This window comes from Camelus ferus, chromosome 2 (genome assembly GCF_009834535.1).
Source record: "Camelus ferus isolate YT-003-E chromosome 2, BCGSAC_Cfer_1.0, whole genome shotgun sequence".
Lineage (NCBI taxonomy): Eukaryota > Metazoa > Chordata > Mammalia > Artiodactyla > Camelidae > Camelus > Camelus ferus.
Genome location: NC_045697.1, coordinates 69,769,760 through 69,780,441, shown reverse-complemented (window position 1 = coordinate 69,780,441; position 10,682 = coordinate 69,769,760).

Sequence of the window (10,682 nt, the reverse complement as noted above, 5' to 3'; positions counted from 1 at the left end):
TCTTTCCACGTCTGAGCTGGAACTTCCCTGTCCAACTTTTTTCTATTCCCTGAGGGCAGCTAATGTGTCCCCCTTCCCTGCCTTCCTAATGAAACATACAAACAATGAGAACTTGAAGTCTTCAGGTCTTAGGAAGTCTAAATTTGCCCCAAAATGTTTTGCTGTAAACAGTGCCCACATTTTTTGTTTCCAGTAAAGCTCTATTCTTTAAGCTACTGTGAATATCTCCTTTTGTAGTAGCTCACTGAAAAGTTCTCTCCAATCTGATCACACTGTTGCCCTGTAAACTTACTGTGAATAGACTCTGTGATCTCTGCCTCTAAGTCCCATCACTTCAGCCACATTTAGGTGTCTCATTTTAATCACAAAGCAAAATCCTTCTTTCCACTCCCAGGCACTGCAATTCCCTGGACAGTCACTCACATGGGACAGTTTATGGCCTCTAGCAAGGCTTATCTAATCCCCAGATCCACAGTAGGAGTCCAGCCTCTGTGGAGAACTAGAGTCCACAGTTCTTGCCTGAATGATGAGAAACTAAGTATTTTCAGATTTTTACCTGTAAACAAGAAAAATTACATTCTGGGCTATCACTCAAACAATAATAGAATAGTGTGTCCATACAATACAGAAGCCTTCTATTAACATGTGATGTTCATCCAGACACTCAATTACAGCACTATAAATAGTTAATATTCCCTGATACTGGCCTATACTATAATTTCAAAAGGATTTTTAGCACTCCCACTTATTTCTCTCTAACATCATTCATACACCAGATGACCAACCACTAGAAGACTGACAGGATCCTGAAGAAGTTCACTAGGTTTTCTTTGCCTTTTTGATGACCTCTGTATATGGTGCTGGAGACAGAAAAATGCTCGGTACAGCTTAACATATGCTAATAATTAAAACACAATTTAACCATTATGGCAGGGAATATCCAATCAGTAAAAAGGAGGAAAAAAATTAGTCTTTCCTGGAAAAGATTAGAGACAGCATTGTAGAGAAGGTGACCTTAAGCTGCATCTTGATGGAGGCATCAGATTTTGTCAGGTGGAAAAAGAGACCCTAGATAATGGCATGTGCAGGAGTTCAAGGTGGAAAAAGACTATGGCCTGTCATGGTGATATGAGACACTGTGGGAAGAGCTGTGCTGAGCCTAATAGTGAAGAGGAGGAAGGGCTTTAATCCTAAAGACTAGGTGTCATCACACAAGAGTTTCCAGGAAAAGGTTGGCATGTTTAAACCTGTGTTTCAGAAAAACATGACTTTGGCAGCATTGTGGAGGAGAGTGGGGAGAAGAAAGAGACTGGAAGTAGGAAAAGCAATTGAGGAGGTGTGAATTAAGGTGGGTTAGAGAAAAACCTTAGAACTAAAACCAATAGGTGTGACTACGTTTTACATGAAAGGCTCCTGTGGCTGCTGCCCTCAGTGCCGCATCCATATCCCTAGGACCTTACCACCTCCCTGTGTCCTGTTGGCTTCCAGTTGCCAGTGTCAGCATTCCCACACCTGAGGGCTTTTGCCAACAACAGAAGGCTGTTCTGCCAACTCCTGATTAAGCAGGCCAGAAGTTCCAGAAAATTTGCATCTCCCAAGCAGTCTTCAACCAACAACTGACAGAAATTGCTATAAAATACACAATCCACAGAGTGTCTCTAAAGGATTAAACTCCAGTTGCTCACTTTGGTAGCCGGCTTTAAAAATACACTCTCTTGCACCTCTTGGGGAGTGATAGAAATGTTAGCTATCTTGATTGTGGTGGATGGTTTCATGGGTGTATACATCTATCAAAATTCATCAAATTGTACATCTGAAATATGTGTAGTTTACTGTGCAGGAACCATACAACAAAAAAGGTGTTAAAATGCACTCTTACACCCATGTTCATAGCAGCTTTATTCACAATGGTCAAAGGTGGAAGCAACCCACGTGTCCATCAAACAGATGAATGGATAAGTAAATCGTGGTATTTACATACAATGGAATATTATGCAGTCTTAGGGAAGGAAATTCTTACATATGGGTGACAATATGGATGAACCTTTATGATGTTACGGTAAGTGAAATAAATCAGTCATACAAGTACAATTAATGAGTCATTCTAATTATATGAGGTACCTAGAGTAGTCAAATTCATACAGACCAAAAGTATGATGGTGGTTGCCAGGGGCTGGGAAAAGGGAGGAATAAACAGTTAGTGTTGAAAGGATAGGGAGTTTTAGTTTTGAAGAGGCAAAAATTTCTAGATATAGATGGTGGTGATGGTCACATAACAATGTGAATGTGCTTAATGTGGCTGAACTGTACACTTAAAAATGGCTAAAATGCAAATTTCATGTTATGCATATTTTATCACAGTAAAAAAATGCACTCTTTATTGGCAGCCTTTCCTTCCTTGTATCATGTTCCACACTTTCCTATTAGTGTCTCATTCATCTTTTTAACAGAACCAGTAGAAGTCTAATTTTTGTCACAAGGTCTGCTTCTGGGGGAACCCAAATTAAGACAGTTGGTACCAGAAGTAGTCCTAGGGAGCAGATCCTAGGGATGAGATTCTGGAATTGGATCATTTGCTAAGATGGGAAAAGGACACCATTGTGAGTTGTAATCAGACAGACCCCAATGATCCCCACCTCCTGGTATTCATGCCCTTGTGTAATCTCCTCTCCTTAAATGTGAGCTGGACTTAATGACTTGATTTCCACAGCAGACATGATAAGACATCACTTTTGAAACTGAGTTCTAAAAAGACCATGGCTTCCATTTTGGCAGCTTCTTTCTTGGATTGCTTGTTCTGAGAGAAGCCAGCTGGCACATCGTGAAGCAGCATGAGCCAGGGGCCTAAGCTTGGAAGTCAATCTTCTGAGCCCTGTCAATAGACGTGTAAGTGAAATTGGAAGAACATTCTTTCTGAGTCAAGCCTTGAAATGAGCAGCCTTGGTCAATACCTCAAATACACTTTTGTAAGAGATCCTGAACTAAACCACCCAGCTAAGCTGCTCCCAGATTCCTGACCCACAGAAACTTTGAGAACACAAGTGTTTTAAGCTGCTAAGCAATAGATAACTAATCTGTGGATGGTAAGTAAGATAATAATCCTTTTCAGCATTATCCTATAACACAATTACCAATTCACAATTGCCTGTGGTGAATTCAGATGGGATACAGATTGCAGGTTATGCACTGCCTTGTGCAACATCATTAGCATTTGAGACATAAGATGGCAGTTGTAATTATGGTTGTTTATTGCTGTTATCAATATGCTAAAAGAAAAAAAATTATAGGCTTGAGTCACACAATGACCAACTAAGAGCATGACTGAAAACCACAAGACTTCTATGGCAGCATTTAAATGTTCCCTTATCTCCTGTAACCAGAGGACAAGTTGGGCTGAAAATTAGACCCACAATTTGATTATGACATTATCCAAATTGCATAGAAGTTTTCATTTATAGACCCTCATGAATCTCTAACACTAAAATCAGGGTCATGATAGGAAAGGGGTGATATCTTGAAACTGAACTGGGAATATTTTAAGGACTTTGAACCCCAAATTCTCCTGAACCTTATAGGCCTAAAGAAGTGTCCCACTCCCCCTTGCCACAGGATAGCAGCCCCTCCTCACCTGGAGACTACAAGGAGCCTTACTAAGGTGAATGCCTCATAAAATGAGGCCTACTTCCTTTAATGTGTACCCCTACTTCTCCTCATGCTTTCTAGGCCAACAAATACATTCAAATCTCAGCTTGACAAAAAATCTACAGAATCTGGCTCACATGTACTAGCCAGAACTGGAAAAATATGTTGGAAATCAGTCATGAACATGCTAGACTAGAGAATATAAGGAAGAGGTTGTTGAAATGGGGGCAATCTCCTGTAACTCAGGATTTAATCCCCAAGAAGGATGTCTGGAGTCAGCCCTGTGCTACTGAAATGGCTCCTCAAAGCTTGGAGGAAAAAACAATGGCCTACAACAAATGAGGTGGAGATGCCAGAAATGCTTTGGAAGAAGTCAAAAGGTTCAGAGAGGAGTGATGTCAGCATCATGGCAGCATGAAACACTCTCTTTGTCTCCCCTCTTCAATCTACAACCAGTAAAACATCCATAACTCAACAAAATATCCTCTGTTCAACACACCACAATGCAAGAAAGTTCCCCACATCTGTACATCTAAAAGCGAGTGTACTAAAACACAATTGGAACACACAGAAGAGGCAGAATTGAGGAAATGCTGGAGGCAGTGCCTCTGATCCCAGCTCCCCAGCTGTGGTGGCTGAGCCCAGAGCTCCAGAGAACCCGGTAGCAACCAAGGAGGTGGCACACATGACTCCAGCCTCCTGGCTGCAGCAGCAGTAGGGCCTGCAACCCTGTCCCTCCAGCCATGGAGGTTCCCATGACTCCAGCTCCCTTCCACCCACAGTGGCAGCTCCTTCGAACCCAAAAAATACAGATGTGACAGAGGGAACTGCAACCCTGGCCCTACACTCATTCTCTCCCCACCATAGCAAAGCCTGCAACCCAAGCAATCCTGAATGTGGCAGAGGCCCCCACTATCCAAGTGCCCCAGGCAGTGATGCCAGGACAGCAGTGACATCAGCCGCAGAAAGGTACCAGTAACCCCGAAAGCATAAACAGCAACAATAAGGGCACCAGCAACACCCCCAGCAACACCCCTGGCAGAGAGAGATTAGAGGGCGGGAAGTACCCAATTCTCAAATATAGCCAGAGGCAGCTTAGGGAAGAAAAATCAAAAACTTGAACTATAGTGCCAGCTATATAACTTTATGTTTCACAAACACAAATCTATTTTGTTGTTGAAAAACAAAGTCCTGTAATTACTAATCTGTTGAATTGTTAGAATCAAGTTTAAAAAAAAAAAAAAAAAGCTTTACTTAAAGAAGGTGTTTGCTACTTCAAACACACCAGCAGAGGAACAACTCATCAAACACCATGAAAAACAATGATAACATGAAGTCACAAAAAGAAACTGATAATTTTCCAAAAACCAAACTTAAAATCACAGAATATTGTCATCTAATTGACGGAGAATTCAAAATCGCTGTCATGAGGAAATTCAATAAACTACAAGAGAATTTAAAAAAAGCAATTCAATGAGCTCAGGAATAAAATTAATGAACAGAAGGAATACTTTACTAAAGAGACTGAAACTCTAAAATAAAGAATCAGACAAACTCTGGAGCTAAAGTATTCAACAAATGAGATGAACAAAGCATTAGAAAACACTGAAAATAGAGAAGACCCTCTAGAGAGAGAGAATTCATGAGCTTGAAGATAGAAATCTAGAAATGATACAGGTAGAAGAGGACAGAGAACTAAGATCTTTTTAAAATGGGGTAATTATATGAGAACTATCTGATTCCATTAAGAAGAACAACATAAGCATAATGGATATCCCAGAAGGAAAACAGAGGGAGATGGGAGCAGAGAGCTTATTTAAAGAAGTAACAGTTGAGAACTACCTAAACCTGGGGAAGAAACTGGATATACAAATCCACAAAGCTAAGAGAACACCTGATTACCTCAATGTGAAAAGAAATTCTCCAAGACACATTATATTAAAGCTGTCAAAATTTAATGACAAAGAAAGAATTTTAAAGGCAGCCAGGGTAAAAAAGGGTGATGACCTAAAAAAGAATCCTCATTAGGCTATAGCAGATGCCTCCAAAAAAACTCTACAGGCCAGGAGAGAGTGGAATGATGTACTCAAAATATTGAAAGATAAAAACTGTCAGCCATGAACACTCTATTCAGCCAAGTTACCCTTAAGATATGAAAGAGAAATAAAGACTTTCCCAGATAAACAAATGCAGAGGGAGTTCATCACTACTAAACCTGCCATATAAGAAATGTTTAAAGGAGTTCTTCTACATGAAATGAAAAGGCAAAGTACATGAAACTTTGAGTAAGGTAATAAATAGACAAAAATAATCAGAAAATTGCAACTCTTTATCAGAATAAGTTGTTAAACTTATTACACTTAATTACAGTGTAAAGGTTAAAGAGGGAAAAGCAGTAAAAATAACTTAACTACTTCAATTTGATAAACTCACAACATAAAAAGGGATAATTTGAGACAACAAAACATAAAAGGGTCAAAGAAAAGGATGGAACCTGTATAGGCAAATGAAGATGCTATCAGTAGGAAAAGAACTATTTTACCTTTGAGATATTTTATACAAACCTCATGGTAACCACAAAACATAAATCTAGACCACAGACAAAAAAAAGAGGAAACTAAGAAAAACATCATAGAAAACCACCAAACTAACATATCAGACAGAAGCACAAAGAAAAAGAAATAGATCCTGGGTTCAATACCCAGTAACTACTCTAAAGATAAATAAATAAACAAACCTAATTACCTCACCCCTCCCAGAAAAAAAAGTAAATTAAAAAGAAGTAAAAAAAAAAAAAAAACCTCACCAAAAAAATTAAAGAAAAGGGAATGCTTTCTAATTCATTTTATAAGGCTAATATCCTATACCAAAACTAGACAAGAATAACACAAAAAAGAAAATTATATGCCAGTATCGCTGATAAATGTAGATGCAAAAATCCTCAACAAAGTATTAGCAAACCAAATTCAACAAAACATTTAAAGGATCATATAGCATGATAAAGTGGGATTTATTCCAGTGATACAAGAATGGTTCAACATTCACAAATCAATAAATGTGACATACCACATTAACAAAATTAAAGATAAAAATCACATCATCTCAATAGCTACAGAAAATGCATTTGAAAAAATTCAACATTTGGGGTTTGTATTTTATATGTCTTTGTCTTTATTTTCCATTTCATTTTTCTAGCAATTGATTTTTATCATATTTTATTAAAAGAAGTATAAGTCCATGATGGATTGGAAATAAAAACAAAAGCCATGCGGTATGGATAACTTGAGAAACATGATCCTGAACAAGAGACTTGCTGCAAATTGAATGGAAGATACATGCACTGGCATAACGTGGCTCCTGGAGAGGTCAACTAGTCCTCTGTGTGCATGATGGCTCAGGGAGCATCCTGGAAGAAACAGTAACTAGACAAGTTGAGGCCAGTGGACTGAGACCAGGACCAGGAAGCAATGGCATCTCTGCCCAGGCAGTCTGCCAAAAGGAGAATATGCTGAACTTGAGGACAGAAAGTCAAGGGGCCCTGTGACTACTGGCAAAATATGATGCTACAAAGTTCTGCATTGGGAAATCTTCCAAGCAGCATTTTCTTTTTTTTTTTTAATTAAGTACAATTGACTTACAATATAGTATTAATTTCAGCTGTACAGCAAAGTGATTCAGTTATATTTTTCTTTCAGATTATTTTCCATTAAAAGTTACTGTAAGATATTGAATATAGTTCTCTGTGTTATACAGTAAATCCCTGTTACTTATCTATTTTATGTATAGTAGTTTGTATTCATTAATCCCATACTCTTAATTTATCCTCCTAACTTCCCTTTCCCCTTTGGTAACACTAAGTTTGTTTTCTATGTCTGTGAGTCTGTTTCTATTTTGTATATAGATTCATTTGTATTATTTTTTAGATTCCACATCTAAGTGATATCATATAATATTTATCTTCCTCTGTCTGACTTATATCATTTATGTAAATATAGGATCACTTACTATGTATGATAATCTCTAGGTCCATCCATGTTGCTCAAATGGCAGCATTTCACTCTTTAATGGCTGAGTAATATTCCATTGTGTGTGTGTCTATGTATATATACACCACTTCTTAATCCAATCACCTATCATGGACATTTGGGTTGTTTATATGTCTTGACTATTGTAAACAGCACTGCTATGAACATTGGGGTGCATGTATCTTCTTGAATTCATGTTCTCATTTTTTTTCCAGATATATCCAGAAGTGGAATTGCTGGACCACTTGTTGAAGAAACTGTCTTTACTATATTGTATATTCTTGCCTCCTTTGTCATAGATTAATTGATCATAGGTGTGTGGGTTTATTTCTGGACTCTCTATTCTGTTCCATTGATCCATACTTCTGTTTTTCTGCCCATACCATGCTGTTTTGATTACTGTAGCTTTATAGTATTGGCCCAATCAGCATTTCCCAGTGTTCAGCCATTGTTTGCCATGAGCAACCTGATGACCTCAAAAACCAGCAGCATTTGTTTCTGTAAAGTGTGCAATTCCCAGTATCATATTTTTCTCATGGTATTCTGATAGCTAGAATGCCAGACATAGACCAAGAGATAATACACACATCAGGAAGAGAAAACTTGAATAATGTGAAGGCCTTCCGGACATTATCTAAAGATAAATCATACACAGTAACTTACTGGTAAAGATGATTTGAAATAACCCCTACTTAAGTCTACAGGAAACATGTGTGATTTATGGGAGAGGGTATAGCTAGCTTAGTGGTAGAGTGCATGCTTAGTGTGCATGAGGTGTTGGGTTCAATCCCCAGTAACTCCATTAACATACATACATACATATATACATACATACATACATACATACATACATACCTGCTTCACCCCCTCCAAAAAAAACATGTGTGATTTGTGTAATTTTAAAAAACAAATAATTAAAAATTTAGGTCTTTAAGACTCTATAAAAACACACTCTTCTCAAGTAATATCTACAAGTCTTGCGGCACCTCCTGTTTTCCAGACAGGATTCAAATCCCCTGAACCAAAGCATCCTCCTTGAATACGATCTGTTTTCAGTAGTAATTGTCTTCAGCAATCCAGCAGATGCACTCTCAACAACATCTCTTGGGATTTCCAGTCAAAATGGCAGAGTAGTAGGACCATGAGCTTGTCTCTCCTCGGGACTACAACAAAACCACAACTGCTAAACAACCATTGAAAACAAAGACTGGAACCTAGCAGAAAAGATCCACTTTAACTGGAAACATAAAGAGGGAACCACAGTTAGATGGTAGGAAGGGCAATGCTCGCAATAATCGGGCCCCATTACCCCCAAGGTGGGCAACCCACAAGCTGAAGAATAATTAAGTAGCTGAGGCCCTCCCACAGGAGTGAGAGCTTGGAGCCCCAAGTCAGGCTCCCCTGGGGTTCTGGCATAGAGAGGACGAGACCCAAGGACATCTGATTTTGAAGGCCAGTGGGCCTTAACTCCAGGAGCTCCACGGGACTTGGGGAAACAGACTTCATTCTCTTGGGAAGCATACACAGACTCTCACGTGCATGAGGTCCAAGGGCAAAAGTAGTGATTTCATAGGAACCTGGGCCAGACCTGCCTGCTGGTTTTGGAAGGTTTCCTGGGGAGGTGGGGGGGGGGCAGCTGTGGCTCACCTTTAGGACATAAAAGCTAGTGGTGGACATTCAGGGAGTGTTCATCTGCATGAGCTTTCCTGGAGGCTGACATCTTGATTAGATCATTAGCACCAAGACCTAGCCTTACCCAACAGCCTGTAGGCTTAAATGCTGGGAAGCCTTAGGCCAAACAACATACTGGGTGGGAACACAGTCCCATCCATCAGCAGACTTTCTGAGCCACAAATGCCTCTAGACACAGCTCTACCCACCAGAAGTCCAGGACCAAGCTTCACCCAGCAGTGGGCAGGCACCGCTCCTCCTGCCAGGAAACCTGCATAAGCCTCTAGTCTAGCCTCATCCACCAGGGGGCAGATAATAGAATAAGGAAACAACAATCCCAAAGTTTGTGGAAGGAGCCCACAAACACAGACCAGACTCTACAATGGGACTGACTGGACCCAGGTCCTTGGGTGACAAGATAGGAGTGTACTGCTGGGACACATAGGACATCTCCCACAGAGGGCCACTTCTCCAAGGTCAAGAAAGTAACTAATCTACATTAAAAAAACAAAGAGAAAGACAGACAATATGAGGCAGCAGAGAAATATGTTCCAGGCCAAGGCACAAGATAAAATCTCAGAAGAAGAAATAAGTGATAAGGAGATAGACAATTTATCTGAGAAGGAGTTTAGAGTAATGATGGCAAAGATGTTCAGAGAGTTCAAGAAGAGTATAGATGAGCAGAGCAAAGTTTTTAGCAAAGAGTTGGAAAATATAAAGAATATTCAAACAGAGTTGAAGAATAAAATTACTGAAATGGATAACAGACTAGAAGGGAACAAGAATAAACTAAATGAGGCAGAAGAACAGATCAGTGAGCTAGAAGACAGATTAGTGGAAATCACTGCTGCAGAACAGAAAAAAGAAAAAAGAATGAAAAGAAATAAGGATGGTTTAAGAGAACTCTGGGATAACATAAAGTGAATATTCATGTTATCGGGTCCCAGAAAGAGAAGAGAGAGTACCTGAGAAAATTTTTGAAGAGATAATAACTGAAAACTTTCCCAACTTGGGAAAGGAAACAGTCACCCAAGTCCAGGAAGTGCAAAGAATTCCACACAGGATTAACCCAAAGAGGAACACACCAAGGCACATAGTAATCAAATTGACAAAAATTAAGGATAAGGAGAAAATATTAAAATCAGCAAGAGAAAAGCAACAAATAACATACAAGGGAACTACTATAAGGTTATCAGCTGATTTTTCAGCAGAAGCTCTACAGGCCAGAGGGAGTGGCATGATATATTTAAAGTGATGAAAAGGGAAAAAGTTAAAACCAAGAATACTCTACCCAGCAAGGCTTTCATTCAGATTTGATGGAGAAATCAAAATTTTCACAGATGA